Genomic DNA, 21,625 nt, shown 5'->3' on the forward strand with positions numbered 1-21,625 from the left:
CCAGGCAATACTCGGCTCTGCGTATCCGATTGATAAAACGCAATTATCGATTCTATTACGCTTCTTTCCAACGTCGGATGGGTTTTAGGATTTGGAGTAGATAAAATTCCCTTCTCTGCGGCAGTCCTTTTTGCAACGATAATCATTTGATTTGTGGCTTCAAAATGTTGTTTAATTTTTCGGAAAGACCAATGGCTGAAAATTGTCAGAATTTGTACCCGCATGGTTCTATCTTCAGTTGTATTGTATCGTTCTTTAAGTTTTTGTAAAAAACTTGGAATTTCCACAAGGCCCAGTTTTCCGCTCTTTTCAATTGCGCGATCTTAACAAGTTCGTTTTCCATTGTTCTCGTCTCTGACTCCTCACTTTTGCACGTGGCGAGAGGTTATGTTGAAGCACGTTGTTCACTTACTTGCTTTATTATGACACTAAGCACTTAGTAATCTTAAATATGCGCCACCTGATACAACTGGGCCCATAACCTGTTAAGGCTTGGAATAAAGAATCGGTTTTTACAGCGGATTATAGCGATATAACAAGATATATTTTAAGAACAAACGTAATACATGTGAGATACACAAAAAAAGGAGGGAAGCTTCTAGAGATCAAAAGAAACGGAAATCAAGTGCGCGATCGTAACGAGTGCGGTAATAAAATAAAACGTGGATTTTTCGAATAAGTCAATTGCTTCAACACTTACATTAATAAAAAAGGGCATCATAGTATACAATTACAAGTAATTTAAATTATAATATTTTTTAAAATGTATTTAATATATGTAAGTCGCTATTGATGGACTTAATGGAGTGGAGGTTCGGTTTAAGAATCGACACGCATGATGCAGTAATCAACTGTAATAGTAGTGATATGTACACATTAACAAAGGCCCGAAATGTTACAGTAAGCGAGTAAACTTAAGACTAACCTGAATCAATACAATTGCCGATAGCAAACCTTTATCTACCTTCGTACGATAACATCAATGCTCTCAGCTCGGAGTCTAGTTACATACTGACTCTCACGCACGAGTCGACAAGCCGCGACCAAGCCAAGCTTGATAACCTTCAAGCTTACATCCCCCCTTTTAAGACCGAGGGTACACTCCATCGGGATGAGGAACAAGCTTACTAGCATGAAAAATATTTGACTTATTTTTTCTAAATCTACTATCTAACAAAAACATTACATCAGAAATTTTCTCTTTAATTTTAAAAGGGCCTGCTCTAATTGGATCTATTTTATTTTTGTTCAATTTATTAACGCTTTGTACATAAACTAAATCTCCTACTTTATAATCTATCTGTTTTACATTCTTATCGTAATATTCCTTATTCTGATTGTGAATTTCTTTTGAATTTCTAAAAGCTATTTTTCTATTGTTGACCAAATTTGTCAAATTATTATCGTTTACCTTATCGGGTAAAAAGGAATAGTTTAATCCTGTCAGCAAATAATTAGGGGTGAATCTGGTCGAACTGTGAATTGTGTTGTTGTAATCTTTTACACATTCCTCTGCTATCTGAGGCCATGATTTATTTTTATTCTCATGAATTTTACATCGTATTCTGTTTACCAACGTCTGATTTGTCCTTTCGTTTAGTCCATTAGAGAACGAACAATCCACTGCTGTAAAAACCAATGCTACTTTCTGTTTATTTAAATGTTGCTTAAACTGTGCCGAATTTATACCAGGATATTGATCTGATAAAACTAGTTTAATACTTCCCTCTTTTTCTACTTTCTTAATTAAATTTATGAAATCCTTTGCCACTTGAGTCTTTGAAGTTGTTATGTAAGCGAATCTTGTAAAATGATCCACCGCCAAATGTAAGTATTTTTTTGTACTTTTATTGCCTTTGAACCCTCCTATTGTGTCTATAGACACTATTTCGAGAGGTTCCTTTGCTGGACCGAGTTGAGACAAAGGTGCTTTAAAGCAACCTATTCTTGATTTGTTTTTAATGCAAGTTTCACAAGATCTACAAGTCAATCTTATGTGTTTATACATATTTTTAAAATAAAATTTTTGGCCAAAAGTTAAAATTAATTGTTTTGTGCCTATATGACCCTGATCTACATGTACATCAGTAATAAGAGACTTTCCAAATTCTTCAGTGATCCATATTTTCTCTCTATTATTTAAAATTTTATAAATTATATCATCTTTAATAATGCATTTATCATCGACTTTTAACAATTTCTGATTTTCTTTGATATCATTCAATTTCAATAAATTTGAAGTTTTAATCACAGAATCATTATCTGTATCCTCGTGTGATTCCAGAACCGGATTTCTAGACAAACAATCAGCTTCTATGTTGTCTTTACCCGGATTATATACAATTTCAAAATCAAAATGTGAAATATAATTCAAAATCTGCACTAGTTCCATATCATTACTTTTTTTTATGTTGAAATTTTCCAAGGGTCTGTGGTCCGTAAATACAAAGAACTTTTTTCCCAACAATTGAAATTGCCAATATAAAATGGCTTCTTTAATGGCTAGGCATTCTATAAAAGTGGCTTTTTTCTTTTTCTGAGCGTCTGTCAACTTTCTAGAAAAAAAAAAAACCGACTTCAAGGAATTATCTTCCTGTGGCTGCTTCAATATTGCTCCAACTCCTTCAATACTTGCATCGGTGAAAATAAATATTGGGGCCTCTGGATCGAAAATTGCCAAAGCAGGAACTGTACACAAATATTCTTTTGTCGAATTAAAACTATTCCTACACTTTTCAGACCAATCGAAAGATACCTTATTTCTTAACAAATTTCTCAAAGGATCCAGTAAGACAACATGATTTGGTATATTCTCCAAATAAAAATTAATCTTACCTAAAAATTGTCTAACTTGTGTTTTTGTTTTGGGTGTAGGAAACTTCTTAATAGCCATTAAATTATCATTTATTGGTTTAATCATATTGCTTCCAATTTCGTGTCCCAAATATGTTATCCTTTCCTGGGCGAACTTACATTTATTTTTATTCAATTTAAAACCTTGTTCATATAGTGCTTGTAGTACTTGCTCTACGTGATATACATGCTCTTCGTAAGTCTTAGAGAACCAATATATCGTCTATATAATTTACTGTGAAAACATCTAACTTGTTTTTTCTTATCGCACCTGCTAGAACTCTTTGAAAAATAGCAGGAGCAGATTTCAAACCAAAGGGTAAACATTTCCACTGCCAGTGTCCGTGATGCGTCACAAAAGCCAACTTGTATCTATCCTTTGCACGCACCGGAATCGACCAAAACGCCGAATTAACATCCAATTTTGAAAAGAACTTACAATTTCTGGCGCGTATAGTAAGATCATCTATCCTTGGAAAGGGTTGACTTTCTGGCACTACTATTTTGTTGAGCTCTTTAAAATCAATACACAAGCGTGATCTTTTTCCTTCTTCTCTCTTAAAAACCATGGTTACAGGAGCTGCATAAGGACTGCTTGACTCCTCTATTAAATTTGCATTTAATAAATCTTCTACTTGTTTCTCAATTTCTAATTTATCTTGAAAAGAGCATCTATAAGGTTTCTTTGAAATATATCTATTTTCTGTCAGTTTCACTGTGGCTTCATAATCCTTTACTGTTCCTATATCAAATTTTGATTTGGCAAAAATTATCTCATTTTTTTTTTTTATATTCTCCATTATATTAGTACTTATTTCATTAATGTTATTTTGCTTATCTAAATTTTTTTTTTTTTGTTTCTGTGATATAATCAAATTTTCATCCTGACAGAGCTTGAATTTTTTTATTGAGTCTAATCCTAATAGAAATTCACAATCAATGCCTTCCTTAACAATGAAAAACTGAAAATCCTCTTCTATATTACAAATTTTAATACGTATTGTTACAATCCCCTCCGTTTTCGCTGTTCCAGCTACACCTTTAATGGTATCTCTCCCACCTATTATTTGTTTAATATTTCTTTTATCATTCAAAAATGTACTACTAACCAGAGAGACATTGGATCCAGAGTCATATAAACCAATTGCTGGGCAACCATTTGCAGAAATCTTAATTTTAATAAGTGGGAGGACTATTCGTTTTTTGCCTCCTCATGGCTTGCTACTACTTCCTGTATTTCATTATTATTTGTAACCTTGATATTTTCGTTTTTTAAGTTTTTAATTTGCCTATCTTTATTACGGCATGCACTTTCTAAGTGAAATCTATTTTTGAAACCTAACCTATCGCAAATGCTACATGGTCTTTTTTCATTTAGAATTCTCTTATTTACATTATCATTTTTCGATTCGTTAATCTTACCAAATTGTTTTAATTTTGACATTAAGTTTTCTATATTTATAATAGATTTTCTATCTAACTTATTTTGGATAAAATTTGGTAAGCTAATTACAATCATATTAATTTGTGTGTTTATAGACAAACTATCATCCGCTTCTAACAATAATCTTCTTTTCTTTAACGCATATTCTAAAAGCGAGCCATTATAAAACTTAAAGTTATAAGCATACGTTATGTCTGTCCAAGACTGTGCAGAGAAAGTATCAATAAAGGCGTTATTCCATGCCTCCCAATTTAGCAAAGAGTTCTGCTTGACAAATACATTATACCAATCTAATGCAGATTTCTCTAAAAACAATCTTAATACTTCAGCGTATTTATTTTGGGCAATCCCCACTCTGTTACACTCCTGCACAAATAATTTAATCCAAACACTCGCATTTATATTTTCACCGTTGAATTTTTCAATCACTATATCCTTTATCAGGGAGCTTGTTTTTCTTTCAAATGTTACTGCTGACTCTCTGTTTACATTTGACTCTTGCTCTGTGGTAACCTCTTCCAAATATTCGTCATGTAACACAACATTACCTTCTGTGTCCAGATAAATATTTTCAAGTTCCTTAGATAGAGTCAGCATAACATTGCGAAATTTATTGCGAACTTTTAAACCTTTAACGACATTTTTCACAATTGGATTTTCAAAAAGATGTTTATGTTGAGCACTAGTCTGCTTATCTGCTGGAAACAAAAAACTTTCCTCTTGACCAAGCAGCTGAATTCTTTTCACTTTAACTACGGTGCTTCTCGTATCTGCACCAGCCTCCGAGACAAAATAAAACTTTGCTTTATTCTCCATTGTATTGATTTGTAAGTCGCTATTGATGGACTTAAATGGAGTGGAGGTTCGGTTTAAGAATCGACACGCATGATGCAGTAATCAACTGTAATAGTAGTGATATGTACACATTAACAAAGGCCCGAAATGTTACAGTAAGCGAGTAAACTTAAGACTAACCTGAATCAATACAATTGCCGATAGCAAACCTTTATCTACCTTCGTACGATAACATCAATGCTCTCAGCTCGGAGTCTAGTTACATACTGACTCTCACGCACGAGTCGACAAGCCGCGACCAAGCCAAGCTTGATAACCTTCAAGCTTACATATATATAATTATAATGTATATAAATTAATGTATATAATTAATTATAATTCTTTATTTATTATTAAGGCCATTTGTGATCATGCGATTTATACACTGTTTTGCAGGACATGTTGGTTCTGTCCATGATCAACGTGTATTTCGTTTATCTGAAGTTTATAATTATTTAGAAGATCCAAATAAGTTTCCTAATAATTGTCATTTAGTAGGCGATGCAGCTTACTCTCTTCATGAACATTTATTGACGCCATATTGGGATAATGGGCATCTTACAAATAAACAAAAAAATTATAATTTTTGCCATTAATCTGCCCGAATTGTTATTGAACGCACTTACTAAAGGGAAGATTTAGAAGCTTATTGTCAATACTCGATATGGAACGTGTAGATTATTTAATTCCTGAATTTATCATTGCATGTTGTGTTTTACATAACATTTGTTTGTTGTACAATGACGATTTTCCAATAGAAACAGATTTGATAGAAAATAACGATAATATAATAAGAAATCCAACCAGAGGAAATAATGCAAGTTACACAAAGCGTGACGTCATTTGTGACAACTTACTTATGCGAAATATATAAAAATAATATATAAAATATATATTAACAAAAAACAAAAAAAAAAAAAACAAAACAAAGTGACTGATAAATTTTCTTTTAACAATATGTATTATTAATAAGCTTTCTTATGACAGAGTTAACAAATTTTAAAATTATAGAGCAATAGCAACAACAATCAAAGGATATAGAGAAAGAAGAAGTGGAGAATGATCATATAAAAATAATGAAAATAAAACTAAAAATATGCGGTATATAATAATATTATAACTATATTAGTGCTTTTTGTACTTTTACATTATCACATATATTACATTTTATCACTTATATATATTATTACATAGTCATTATAGTAGTATTATCACTGTATTTCCATATATATTATCACATGTGTTTAAATATAATGAAAATAAAGTAAAATAAACTTGAAAATCTATCAGTCTTTAAATTTTATAACTAATAACTAAAACTAAAACTAACTATAACTAAAATTTAAAGTTGTTCCAAAATAAACTAAATAAACTTAAAAAAACTTTATAAATCCTTACATGTTGGAATTCTATAACAAATCTTTCTTTGAGTAAACTGAATTAATTTTAAACCTTTTAATAAAAATAAAGTTTAATTATAATAAAGAGTAATTATAATAAAAATTAAATAAAGTGAAATAATTAATAAAGATTAAATAGTTATTTCTTATTTAAAATTTCGACCATTTTTTCGAATGAAGAAAGAAGTTGTCGACGCAGATCTACATTTTCCATATGCCGTTTTTCCACGGCTTCTTCGGCCATCTTTCTTTGAGTTCTCAAATCATCTAATAATTTTTTAACAGACGACATTTGCCGTGGTTTTTCTAAAAAAAAAAAAAATTATTATATAAATTACATATATGTATAATATATTACTAATTAAAATATTAATCCTAATTATATAAAGCTATTAACTTACTATGCATAATAGGCTTTTCATTTTCCAAACTTTCTGCACTAGATGTGCTGCATTCTGATTGCGCTTCAGTTTTTTTCCCAGTAGATAATACCGTCGTTAAAGGTGCCATGAATGGCTTCGAGTGAAATAAATTATCCATATGCTGAAAAAAGTTATTAAAATAATTAGATTTTTTATAAGAATATAATTCGAAAATAGCACTCTTCCAACATTGAATGTAACCAAATAATTATTTAATAAGAACTGATCACCAATTGAGATACGAAACATTGGGTTTGCTCTTTATCGCTGCACTGATGAACTTGTGCAATAAGTTAAAGTAAGACAAATATATTTTATTTCACTCTAATTTACTGAACTAGTGAGCACTAGTTCACCAGTGCAGCGATAAAGAATAAACCCATTAAATATATATATATATATATATATATATATATATTTAATTAATATATATATATATATATATACCTATATGTAATATATATGTATAATAATAACTAACACAAAAATATAGCCACGTTTTTGTCCCAGCTCCTGATTTTTTATTGCTATTTTTTATAGCTTTATACGTTCGTTTTAATCCTGAAAATTTGGATAAACATTGTGGTCCACTAACTTTCCATGTTTTTCCATTTCTGTGGCAATTAAGGACCACACTTTTTTTTGCGACATTTTTCCACTGGTAAAATTATTTTGTCGATTATTATATTTATCAGTTAGCAAAAGAATTACTTATTTATATACATATACATACACATTCTCATACAATACATACATAAATACACATTTTCATATGTAAATATATATATATTGTTGCGTCCCTGGGTATCACTCCTTTGAGCGTTTCCGGGAGATCGTTGTCAAGGAAGCTGATATTAACAATCGGTGCGAGATTGTTTCTCGGCGTCATGACAGATTCGGTTCCGAGCTGTCGTGCCGTGAGGACGTGTCCTCCGACAGCTGATACTATCTTCATATGCACATATTATTGTACTGTTATCTTGTTCTGTGTTACATTATTTTACTATTAAAGTTCTTTCGTTCTCTCTATTTATTTCGGGCGCGAGTGAGCGTGAGTGTGTGAGACGCCGCGTGTCTGCGAGATATCGCAGAGTCGGCTCGTGGACGCAACATTTTGGGGGCTTGTCCGGGATTGATAAAGGAACGAGGATGGTTACTGGCTACGCTGCATTCGCCGAGAGTAACTCGTTCCCAGGTTTCGCTTCGAGCAACGACTTCAGGCGAAGAGACTTCAGCCGAAGTGGACACGCTGCAAGCTGCGTTGCACGAAATTTAGCAGATGCGTGAGAAGTGGCTGCAGCAGCAGGTTCAATATGAAGCGTTGCTGCATCAGCGAGATGAGGAGCTGCGACGCCTCGAGGAGAGGATGGCAGCGAACGAAAATCAGAACCAGCTAAGTCTTTCTAATAATATAATTTTTGGGGAACTTGGTACGAGTCAGGCCGCGGAGAATAATCTACAAACGAGAATGAGTTTTAAATTAAAGCCTGATACTTTTGATGGTAAAGTTCCGCTGCGGGAGTTCCTCTCCCAATTTATTCTTATAGCGCGAGCGAACAATTGGGATGACGCGACGAAGTCTATTGCTTTAGCCGCGAATTTAAGGGGAAAGGCGCGCACTGTACTAGAAACCGTGGAGAATTTAGAAAGTTTAAATTTTGAAGAGTTGAAATCAAAATTAGAGTTACTTTTTGGGGAGGGTAATTTGACACAGAATTATTATTCCCTTTTCACAAATAAAAAATAAAAATTTGGAGAGGATTTAGTTTTATTTGGCGCTGAAATAGAGAAATTGTCGCGATTAGCATATCCTGAGTGTCCTTATTCGATGCGGGGCAAAATCGTGTGTGCTCAGTTTTTCGGCTCTTTCCGATAATTTTGTGAGGAGGACTCTCCAATTGAAGGGGATCACTTCGTTAAAGTTGGCTATAGAGAGAGCCAAAACGGTTAAAATTATCCAGGGAGAAAATTTTGATAAGAGGAGAGAAAATTTTTATAATTTAAAACAAAAATTTCGGAAGAAATAATTTTAAGAAAGGTGAGAGGAACGACGCGCGAAAAGAGGAAAAAAGTATCGAGAAAGAGAAAGCGAAAGGAGATTTTCGGAAAGCGAAATGGAGAGGAAACAATTTTGTTTCCAAAAATAAGGAGTGTTGGACCTGTGGGAAAACAGGTCATTTTCGTTCAGAATGCTCTGATGAGAAGGGAAACGCGGTTTAGTTGAACTAAGCGGGGCGAGTTCGACTTGCAAAAATAACGCCCCGATTATTAATCATTTGATAGATTGTAATATAAAAAGAATTGAATATGGCAATTTTTATTATTCAGGAAAATTGAATGGAAGGAATTGTTCCTTTAAGATAGATACGGGCTCCGATATTTCTATTTTGAATAGTAAATTGGTCAAAAAAAAATATGAAGAAGATTCGTATTGAAAATCGTAATCTAAGGTATCCGACAGGAGAAAAGGTTCAAGTTGAATTTAAAGTTAGAGTAAAAATAGAAATTGGAAAATATTCTGAAATAATCCCTATGTTCGCTGCTGAAATCAATGATGAATGCTTATTAGGAATCGATTTTCTTAAAATGATTCATTTGGAAAATATTTTCGATATCGCTTTTAATGAATCAAAGTTTGGTAGTAAGGAAATTCTTTATTGCTCACGAATTGAAGATTCTTTTAGAAAAGTCCCATCTATCTTGAAAGAACTTTTTGAGAGTGATTCTGTTAATTTAAAAGATATTCAGAAAGAAATTTTTACCGACTTTTTGAATAATTATCAAGATGTTTCCTCATGATGTAGTGGTTGGAAATTGTAATATTGTAAAACATGCTATCAATGTGAAAGACTCTCTCCCCATAAAACAGGTACCCCGTCGAATTCCCATTCAGATAAGGAAAGAAGTCGATAAAATTCTCGAGGACATGAGAATACAAGGAATAATTGAGGAATCGCAAAGTCCTTGGGTTTCTCCAGCAGTTATGATGCGAAAGAAAGATGATACTCTGAGATTTTGTGTGGATTATAGGAAATTAAATGCTATGACGGTAAAAGGTTCCTATCTTCTTCCCAGAATTGATGATATTCTGGATCAACTATCAGGTAATTCTTGGTTTTCTACGCTTGATTTGAAAAGCGGTTATTGACAGTTGAAAATCCGTCAAGAAGACAAAGAAAAGACGGCTTTCTCTATCGGCAGAAGACTTTGGCAATTTACAGTTATGCCTTTTGGTTTATGTAACGCCTCCGCGACATTTGAACGTTTAATGGAAAAAGTTTTACAAGGAATTTTATCAAAAACATGTTTAGTTTACTTAAATGATGTGATTATTTTTGGAAAAAGTTTCAATGAAATGTTAGAAAATCTTAATTTAGTATTTTCTCGATTGCGGAAAGCAAATTTAAAAATTAATTTAAAAAAATGTGTTTTTTCAAAGAAATGTTAAATATTTGGGACATATAATTTCGGAGGAAGGCGTTACTACGGATCCCAAAAAGATTACTGCCGTTAGGGATTGGCCGACTCCTCATACTAAAAAACAATAACGAAGTTTTCTTGGATTCTGCTCTTATTATCGTAAATTTGTTAAAAATTTTTCTTCTTTGGCTAAACCCCTTTATGCGCTAACAGAGAATCAAATGAAATTTGTGTGGGGAAGTGAGTGTCAAAGTGCCTTTAAAAAATTAAAGCAAATGCTTTTCTCTTCTTCGGTATTATCTTTTCCAAAAGGGGAAGGCGAATTCGTTTTAGATACAGACGCGTCTATATAATTATATATAAAATAATATTGGTATCGGCGCGGTTTTATCACAAAAGCAGGAAGGGAAAGAAAGGGTTATCGCTTTCTTTAGTCGGGTGCTCAGTAAAACTGAGCGAAATTACTGTGTTACTCGTCGGAAATTCTTAGCAATTGTTGATTCAATTAAGTTTTTCCGTCACTACCTTTTAGGTCGTAAATTTTTAATCCGAACGGATCACGTTTCTTTAAAGTGGTTGATGTCTTTTAAGGATTTAGAAGGACAATTAGCTCGATGGTTGGAGAGACTTCAAGAATATGAATTTAAAGTCATTCATTGGAAAGGACAATCCCATAAAAACGCTGATGAGTTGTCCAGATGTCTGTGTGAATCGCATGGCTGCGAGTATTGTGTCAAAGTAGAAAAGAAAAATTTAAAAGAAAATGAGAAGATAGTTGCTCGTGTGGTGTTAGAAAATTTAGAAGAATGGCGAAAAGAACAGAAAGAAGATCCTAGCATTTTAATTATTCTTCGTGGAAAAAGAGAGGGAGTTCGTCCAACTCGTTTTGAAATAGCTGCTCATGTTTTGGCTCATATTTACTGGACGTATTGGGGATGCCCTAGTTCTTCGAGAAGGAATTCTTTATAAGAAGTGCGAAGCCCCAAATTTAAAAACCAGTTTTCTTCAACTTGTGGTTCCTCGGAAGTGTGTTAAGAGAATTTTTGAAAAAATGCATGATTCTCTAACGGGAGGTCATTTTGGAGTGAATAAAACTCTGGAGAAAATTCGCAAGCACTTCTATTGGGCCACATGTAAGCAGGACGTAGAAGATTGGTGTAGGTTCTGCAAAGTTTGTGTGTCAAAGAAAGGTCCCACAGGAAAGGGAAAGTCTCCGTTGCAGATCTTTAATGTTGGAACTCCTTTTGAGAGAGTACAAATGGACATCCTTGGTCTACTTCCAACAACTTCGTTTAGAAAAAGATATTTACTTGTGATTATGGATTGCTTCACTAAATGGGTAGAAGCCTTTCATTTAAGAAATATTAGAGCCAAAACAATGGCAGAAATTTTCGTTGATTAATTTATCTCCAGGCATGGAATACCCTCAGAAATTCACACTGATCAGGGAAGGAACTTCGAATCAAAATTGTTTTCGGAATTGATGAATCTTCTTGGGATTAAGAAAACGCGGACTACTGCGTTGCATCCACAATCTGACGGTCAAGTTAAACGTCAACATCAAATCATTATTAGTTATTTGGCGAAATATATTTCTTCAAATCAAAAAGACTGGGATCGATGGATTTCAATGTTTCTTTTGGTGTACAGATCTTCGAAGCATGAGACCACCGGAATGACTCCTGCGGAGTTATACTTCGCTCAAGATCTCAGGTTACCCGTAAATTTATTACGGGAAAGTTCGCCAAAGCTTCAAGGAGAAGAGTCGCTTCCGGTAGAAAATTTTGTCAAGACCTTGAGGGAGAAATTAGAAGAAATTTATCTTAAAGTGAGAGAGAGGATGAATATGAAATCTTCTCCAGTTAAAATTCGGTACGATCAAGGGGTTAGAAAAACTTTTTTTCAGGAGGGGCAGAGAGTCTGGTTTTATAATCCCCGAAGAATCAGGGGTAGAACTTCAAAATTGCAGAGTAATTGGGAAGGACCTTTTCTGGTGGTTAAGAAATTTAGTGACGTAGTAATTTGTATTCAGAAAACACCAAGACATAGGAGGAAAGTTGTTCATACAAATAGATTAGCTCCTTTTTCCGAAAGAATTGTAGGGAATTGTTAGAGTAGATTGGAGCCCGGGAAGTAAAAAAGAATAGAAATGCCTGTTCAATTTAAATGAAGATTTTTGTCAGAATACCGAAAGTGTTCTTTTACTAATTTAAGTTATGGTTTAAAGTTGAAAGTTACTGCGTGTAATGTTTTTTTTTCCTAGCTGAGAGCCTTCAATTCGAGAAAAGGTCTGCTCAAGGAAAAGTTTCCGTAGTGGGCGTGACAACCAGTTGGGACCTTCCTATAGGAGGAAATTCGTGTTCTTTTTAAAAGAAGACTGCCTCACCCACGGTTTTTGATCCGCGGTTTTCCCGTGGGTCGTAGGGCGAATGCCGAGACAGGGACTTAAGGAGTCCCTTCGGAAACGATGGGTCTACGGTGGATACCCCCCTCTTGTCCGAAGAAATAAACCGACTTTAACAACATCTACGGAGGACGGCGATGCTGGACCGGAAGAAGAGGATAGTACAACGCTTTTGAGTTGTCAATAAGTCGGCAGAAAAGGAGGAGTCTGGCCAACTCTATCCTGAAGAGGAGCCGATTGGGGACCTGCCCTCACAGATTTTGAAGAGGAGGGACGAAGCTCGGTAACCCGTAGCAGCAGTTTGGGGAGAGCAGGATTTTGTCCGAATGGAGAAGTGTGGATGCTCGATTGGAACCAGTAAGGTGTTTCACTCGGTAACCTAGGCAGGAGCCCAGGGTAGAGCAAGAAGATTCGTCGGTGTCCTGGAGTCGACATTGAAACACACTGGCGTTCTCCATTACTGATTGTCGGGACGACAATCTCGAAGAAGGGGGGCAGTGTTGCGTCCTTTTTTTTTTTGCGTGAGGGGAATCTGTTAAAGATTTCCCCATTCCCCGGGAAAGGAATGGGGGGTATGTGGGACTCCTTCTTCTCATCCCAGGGAAGACCGAGGTCTTCCCCGTGATGGGGCGAAGTATACCACACTAAACCCCTCACGGGTGTCTCATCTCCGGCGTTAGATAGGGGACGCTGGAATTCCATGCCAACTCCGCGCCCCCGCCAAAACCTCTCAGGGGAGAGACTGCCCGAGAGCAATCCCTCCCCCCGCCATTGTGCGGCCGTCGCGGTTGTGGCGCGGGAGGGACACCGCCTCCACGCCACGCCCTCTCAAAAAGTTTGAGGGGTGGGGTCACTGCTCGAATATTCCCGCTCGAGCAGCGGCCCCCCGTTCCCCGAATTGTAGCTCCTTCCACTCCCTATAAGGAGTTTGGATTCGGCCATCAATCCGGGGAACCCTCATCGAAAGGCCTCCTCCAGAAGGGTGGAGACCTTTCTTACGGGTGTGGTGCCCTCATCCCGGCGCCCTTACGGCGAACCGGTAAGAGGGCCCCACCACCCGCATCGCCCTCCTGGGGAGGGGGGGACCACGTGTAATGGATGCTAAGTTCTTGACTTGGTTTCCTGTGGTCCCCCCGAGCCCCCCTCGGCCGGGCCTTCCTCGCTCCCTTAAGAGTTGGAGGTCGGCTGACGATCGAAGGAGGCAGCCGCTGAGATCTTCCCCAGGAGGAAGACCCCAGCCGGGAGAAGGGGCCGGTCGGTAGCTGACCCCGGGGACTAGCCCCGCGATCCGCGCCCGACCAACCCGCTCCTCCTTCCTCCTCGGGAAGGATAGCGTGCGATGGAACACCAAACAGGTTTGGCCTCCTGCAATCCCCCCGGGACCGGTGTCTATGGACTCTTCTCCACAGTCACCGGTCCCTCTTGGAGGAGGACACGTCAGGCGCTACCCCGACGTGCCCCCTCCCCTTCTGCCCCCATAAGGGGGAGGGAGTCGGACCTTCGCCGTGCGGCGGTCCGTACCTCGGCCTCTTGGTCGAGGGCAAACCGCCGGATCCCCAGCCCGGCTTTCTGCGCCCGGGGAGAAGTGTGCAAGCACACCCCTCCCCCCAGGCGGTGCCCGGCTGGCCGGACGGGTCCCGACCCTCCCCTGGCCCCAACCTCGGCGACCTCTTCGCTTAGGCAGCCAGGAAGGGTCGTCCCTCTCCTCCCGGAATTCGGGGGGTGAGAGCAGGTCTTCCCCGCCATCCCTGTCTCTCGCTCTCTCTCTCCCTCTCCTCCTTCTGCAGCATCACCGCTTCACAGAAGGAGGAGAAGGCTTTCCATGCCTCTTTTGAGGCCACCATCCTCCCCACGACTGCCGGCAGTGACAAGTTTCTGCCGACCACTGTCTTCAACCCCTCCCTCTCTTCCTGCCATGACAGGCACTCCGCCAGCGTGTGCTCGGCGCAGTCCTCCTCACTCCCGCAGTGCACGCACCGCGCCGTGCGCTCCTTCCCTATTCGACTCAGGTATCTACCAAAACAGCCATGTCCGGTAAGCACCTGAGTCATCCGGAAGGTGACTCCCCCCACTGGCCCTGTCCACCCACTCTTGTAGACAGGGCTGGATGGCCGCCAAGGTCCTCTGGCCCGGAAGCCTTGGATCTTCAGGCCCACTTTTCAATGAGGGACCTTCTAGCGTGGATCCTCAGTATCTGCCGGCTCCGATCGGTCAGCACCGCCCCATCCCTCCTTAACTCGGATGTACGCCAATAAACTTCAGCGTACATTTCCGCCAGGAGTTCTACTGGGGGGATGCTGGCCAGCACGCCCGCTGCCGCCCAGCTAACCGTACGGTACCCCCTACAAACTCTTCCGGCCACCCGTTTCTGCACCTGGTGCAGACTGTCCTTAATACTGCGGGTGGCCATCACTTTTTCCGCCCATATGGGGGTCACATCAGCATGGCGTGTACGGTGCCGGCATATAATCGGCGAATCCTCCCATCGGGCCCCCCAAGGTTGGGCAGCAGGCGGCTCAGTGCCATTGCTGCCCTCTCCACTCTGGGGGCCAATCGACGGAAGTGTTCCCGGAAGGTCCATCGGCCATCCAAATGGAGGCCCAGATATTTGATCTGAGCTTCCACTGGGACAGGGGTCTCCTCCAACTGTATGTTGTCCTTAGGTGGCGCCCTGTGAGATCCGTCGTGTATATACACGGCTTCAGTTTTTTGGGGCGCCACCTTTAGTCCCAGTTCCCGAATTGCGCGCACGACGCGGTCCACTGCGAGGTTTGCTCCCGCTCTCGCGTCCCCCCAGTTGCTTCCCCGGCTATGATGAGCGTGTCATCGGCGTAGCACACCATGCCGAGGGGGAGGGCCGTCCGGACGACGTTATCGTATGTGAGGTTCCACAGTGGGCCCAGTATTGATCCCTGTGGAACCCCACACGTCATTCTCTTCTCCCGCACACAGGCCTCTCGGTCCACGTATTCTATATACCTTTCCCGAAAGTAGTCCCGCAGCACGGCTATCAGGTAGGAGGGGACTCTGTGATGATCCAGGGCCTCTCCTACCCGATTCCAGGGCAGTGTGTTGAAGGCGTTGGATATGTCCAACGACACCATTAACGCCACCCCGCCCTCTTCCATCACTGCCTCCGCGTCCGAGCGAACTCTCATCACAGCGTCGATGGTCGATCGTTCAGCGCGGAAGCCGTATTGCCTGCCGTGCAGATCGGGACCCTCCCGGGTCAGGTGATGGACGAGGCGTTCGGAAATAATCCTCCAAGATCTTCCCCGCCTCGTCCAGCAGGCATGTAGGCCTGTATGCGGAAGACTCGTCCGGCGGTTTTCCCTCCTTAGGAATGAGGACCAAATTGGCCCTCTTCCACTCTGGGGGAACTTTTCCCTCGCGAAGGCATTTATTATACATAGCCCTCATAGGCTTCTCCATCACTGAATAGGCAAGGGCCCAGAGTTTTCCATGGACACCGTCCGGTCCCGGGGCTTTCCCCCTTTTGATCTTTTTGACGGTGCCCAACAACTCCCCTCTCGTAACCTCCATCTCGTCAGTCCATGTGAATTCCCGGTTGAGAATTGGGTCTCCACGCTGTTCCACCCGAGGAAACAGCGTGTCGACGACTCGGCCGACGAGATGGGGATCCATAGACTCGATCAGCGGGGACGCCTCCTGTTTTAACCTTCTCAGAACCATCTTGTATGGTCGTCCCCACGGATCCGCATCCAGGGACTGGAGCATCTCATCCCAGGCCCTTGTCTTTTCCCTCCGTATTTCCAAGCGGAGTTCATCTCTGGCGACTCTGTAGGCTCTCCATTTTTCCTCTTCGTCGCCATTTCCCCTTCTTATCCGCCTTCTGGCTTGACAGGCGGACCTCCTTAGTTCAGCGATCCGCTCTGTCCACCAATAGGCAGCTTTGCGAGGCCGGGACCCAATCAGTGGCATGGATGCCTCACAGGCCTGTACCATGGCGTCCATGTTTCAGGCCGTGTGCTTGGATAGGTCCCATTCCTCGTCCTCCTCCTCTCTTAGCAGTGAGGACGCCAACAGTGTTGCTCTGAAGGCGTCCTCGTCCAGCTTTTTAACAGCCCATCGTCGTCGCTGCGCCTCCCGGACTCGGCGGCGCTCTACGACTTCTTGGGTGGTAACCGACACGGAGAACTCTATGTAATGTGACGTGACAGTTTTCATTTGGTGAACTTGTCCGTCACAAGGGTCGCGAGACCCGACCGGGGGGGTGATTTTGGGACCTCTGCTCTCTCTAAAATAAGAAAGAGAGAGAGCGATTCGAGCGCGGAATCGGACGCGATTCCGCCGCTGCGCGTTGCGATTGCGTGCTGCCGTAGCTGTTGCGATTGCTGCGGCAGCGGTTGGCGAAATTAGCGAAGGTCGAGGGAGAAGCGACGACATCTCATCCGGACGAAAAAGCGGCAAAAGGAAGGAACAGGACGAGGGGAGGCCACGCCTTACGGAACACGCTCGGTGAGACCGCGATTGAAATATCACGACTGTAAATACTTTTCGGGACAGTAGATGCCGCGTAAAATTAATATCCATCTCCTCTTCCCTAGGGATCGAGAGCTGAGGAAAAGGGGAAGGCCACTCCGCGCGAGAAGTGCGCAGGAGCCCCGCCACGGAGTTACGGCAAGGGACCCGATGGCATGCCCGGCGCCCGGACCCGGATGCGATCCACGATCGATTGAGGACTCGCGGCGGACGACATCCGGTGTCCGAGGCGGCCGGAATCGGGCCCCCCGTAAGCTGCCGCCAGATTTTCCCGCCCGTATCCTACGGGAATGGAGGAACGTCCGGAAAGAAAAGAGCGCGGAAGCGATGAGCCGCCGCAACGACCGCGGGGATCCTCCGGGCCGCCTCACGGCCCTGATTACGGAAGCGCCCCGAGCGGCTTAGTTCGGCGATACGGCGCCAGCGTGTCTCCGGCGAGACTTCCACTCGTCACTGTCGGGCAAGACGCGCGAGTGAGTAGAGGTCCTGACGGCGAAAAGAGCGAAGCGCAGAAAGAGAAAGAAGCGAGAGTGACGTTGCGAAGGACGAAGCTGGTGAGACGTCGTCGCCATCCCCGACCCATGTAGAAGGTAGATTGTTCGAGCGAGTCGCACCGGCGAAATAGAGCCGAGTTAAAGTAGTTGCCGAAATAATTGCCGAAATGGCGGCCGACGCCACGTCATAGATTCTCGGGAGGTCTTGTGTGACGGCCACCGGAGGACGACTCGCTCGAACCCCTTATTACGCGAAAATCTCTCTCTTTTCGGCGAGCCCACAGTCCGAGCTCGGCGACGGAAAATTTGGTCTGAGTCGTTTGTGTATCGCGAGTATATGTTCTCGTTATCTGTCGGGTATAATTAATAAGATCGGTGAGCTCGTAACGTCGTATTTAGCGCGGATATTTTGTTGCCGTTAATTTCTAATGAGCGAAGGGCGGTATACGAGAGGGGCCTGAACCTCAGTTCGGTAGTAATCGGCGCGAGCGAGAAGTCCCGGATTCGATACTCACGCGAGTAACCGAAGGAGCGGATCACGTGCGCGGCGCGGGTACATTAATGTCCCGGCGCGTGACCGTACGTTTATAGTATCGAATTTCGGGCGGCGCGAGCGACTTCCGCATAGTTCTAATACGACGACTTCCGTATGCGAAAATTCCGATGCAACTCGGATCCGGTTATTCTGTAAAATTATATTCACCGGTCTCCGCTGTCGACCGAGTGTCCGTGTCGTCATACGATATATTGAATTTATTTGTTCGTTTTTTTTGTTATTAGTACTCTGTCGTTAATACGCTTTTTTTTATTTACTACGTTCTCTGATTTAAGCAAATATACTCATGAAAACCCATCTGAATCGCCCCGTTCTTCTTCTTCTTACGCTGTCGCAATCCGAACCCCTGCTGTCGGCCGAGCTGTCGCGCCTTGGATCGTCGCGATCTCTTAGCGGGTATTGAATCGGGCGTGCCGGATTCGAGACGGACGCGGCGACCGCGTCGCGGAGTCTCAGGGAGTAGCGGCACGGCTCCCGTGCCTGGCGCCCATTCCGGTCAGATAGACTTTAGTAATTTAACCCGCACGCCCGAGCACCCGAATGCACCGAGAGATCGTGCCGAGGGAAGTTCCGCGAAATAACGATAATAATTAAACCGAATGAAAATTTATCGGTTATAAATTGGCGCCCAACGTCGAGGTTCGAAGATCTGATAAGCGACGGCGATTTGGAGAGTATCGGGAAAATACAGATGGGAATTTGGAAGATGTTTTTCTTTTTTTTTGGAATTCGTATACTTTACGACTGTACTTGATTTCGATTATTTCGATTAGCAGATGGAATTGTGTCCGATTGTTATTGTACAGAGAGTACAGAGGACACGAAATATTATTACGATTGTGATTTGGCTACCGTATTATTATAACTTGAAATATAATATAAGTGACATACGATCTCTCCCGACGAAAACATTTTTTTTTTCGTCTCTCTCTCTCTCTGTCCTTCTCGTCGCTCGCAGACGAGAACCGTCAACAGCACTTCTCAGCTGATTTTGGGACAGTGGTTCTCACGGGAAAGTTGTGAAATAAAATAGATGAAAAATTTGAGAACCCACATATTGAGAGAAAGCATTACGAGAAAGTTTTCCTCGTTTCGATTTTGCACTATACTGGTGCTGTGTTTCATTAGTATTACGTGAATAATACTTGTCAAATATATGACAGTTTTCTTATATTTTTTGTTTTTGTTTTTGTTTATTTTGTTTTGAATGTTTTCTTTCTTTTGGGAGATGTATGTCATTTATCTGAATCTCTGCCGGAAATAATTATACTTCTTTCTGTGTATGCGAACTAACCCGTTTCTTGCAGCTTTAAGCTCGACGCCGATAAGTGATTGGGTGGGATATTGCGAGACACGGTTATTCGGGATTCGCGAACGAGCGAGCCGTGGAACTTCGAGTGTTGGCAAAGGGTATACGATACGTTATTAGACGGGGACGTTTGACGAAATTGGGAGCCTGCTCGGGGTTTCGGTTCTGTCATTTAGTAAGTTGCCGTTAATGATATGGATTCCCATGACGAACAATTCACCGCGTGGGTAAATCAGTTGACGACGGATCAGCTGTGCGACGAATTAGAGAGGCGCGGATTGACGACCGACGGATCAGTACCCGTATTGCGTAAGCGCTTACTCAAGGTCATGAGAAGCAAATCACGTGGGGGGGACCCCCCGACTGACCCCGCGACGGAGGGGCAGTTCGAGGAGGGGGAAAGCGAGCTCGACGGCTCACGCGATACAAAGATTCAGATGGAGGAGGACGAGGGTGCGGGCCCTTCTCAACCCCCCTTACGGCCCCCGATGGTTAGAATACCGGCTCGCGGAAACGAAGCGCGGAATCCACCCCGCGGCAATACCTCCGCCGCGGACGTATATCAAATGATGCGGCGGTGGAACCTCCAGTTCTCGGGCGCGCGGGGCAGCGATGCCGAAGCCTTCTTGACCCGCATCGAGGAAGGTCGTGCGTTATTTACAGCGGACGCCGCGGAAATTTTTAAATGTATTCCGTTTTTCCTCACGGGCACCGCGCTTTACTGGTATCGGAATGAACGCGGGACCTGGCGAACGTGGCGAGATTTCGAGACCGCGTGGCGTACCCGCTTCGGAAGCCCTGACTTTCAGTTCGCCTTAAGGGACGAAATTATGAGGCGCACTCAGGGGGAACGCGAATTAATCGCCGATTTCATAACGTGCATACGCGCCTTGTTTGAACGACTGAGCCCTCCCTGGACCCTCGACGAACAACTTAATCAGGCTCATCGTAATATGCTGCCGCGCTTGCAAGTCGCCATACATCGACGCGACTTCTATGATTTCGCGTCTCTGGAGAGTATAGCCACCAGGGTCGAACTCGGATTTGAGGCCGCCAATCGCTACCGCGCCCCTCCCCCGCCGGAACAATCGATCTTTCCGGATTTGGCCTACCGAGCGCCGCCGAAAACCCCCAAAACCGCGACGGTAGTTGCCGCGGCCGGATTAATAGACCCGGGGAACGGCGGAAGACGCGCCGAGAGACGGAACCGCAGGGAGTCGACGAACAAGGCGAGTTCTAACCTAGCGACTACAAAAACAGCGGGCACCGTAAACGCATCGGCAAATTCGGTCGCGATGCCGTCCACGTCCGCGATAGCTGCCGCGAATAAAACTGGCAAGTGCTGGAACTGCGAAAGGGTCGGTCACTTCGCGCGCGAATGCTCGGAGCCACGGCGTCGACACTGCTACCGTTGCGGGAAAACCGACGTCACCGTGCGCACGTGTCCGAGTTGCGCGGGAAACGAAGACGGGAATCACTAGGGCGGGCCCCCGTGATTCCCCCGATTTTGAGAGAGGCCCGTGCACCACAAGGTCCCCACGAGATATCCAGCCTGTCGTACGGCTCAATCGATCGAGAGATCGATGAGACGGAGTTAACACCCCTTCCTTATTGCACGATTTTTATACACGGGAATCCAGTACGCGCCTTAATTGACTCCGGTTCAAATAGGACACTTTTTGGGAGGGAGGGGATAGCTCTCGTGCATAATACGACCTTCTCGGTTCGGGATCGGGTCACACGGATTCGCACCGCGAACGGACAGATCGCGGAGTCCCGCGAGGAGGCCGAGGTCGAACTCACTCTCGAGGGGAGGAGTCGCGCCGTCTCCGCGTGTTTGCTGCCGAACTTGGCCGTTTCGTGTATACTGGGGGTGGATTTTTTGCAGAAGTTCAAACTAATAGTAAACTTTGCTGCCGCCGAGTGGCACTTTGCGGGCGAACCGGGGACTCGTTACGCGTTCGAAGCGAGGGGGGAACCATCGCG

At 42.7% G+C, this 21,625-nt stretch overlaps 1 pseudogene; it reads right to left on the reverse strand.

The window, feature by feature from the left end:
* Positions 1 to 6,670: 6,670 nt before the first annotated feature.
* LOC145948923 (uncharacterized) lies at positions 6,671 to 7,842 on the reverse strand (annotated as a pseudogene).
* Between the last annotated feature and the right edge of the window lie 13,783 nt (positions 7,843 to 21,625).

Source organism: Prenolepis imparis, unplaced genomic scaffold (genome assembly GCF_030444845.1).
Source record: "Prenolepis imparis isolate NDT839.2.m4 unplaced genomic scaffold, iyPreImpa1.0 SCAF_2, whole genome shotgun sequence".
Lineage (NCBI taxonomy): Eukaryota > Metazoa > Arthropoda > Insecta > Hymenoptera > Formicidae > Prenolepis > Prenolepis imparis.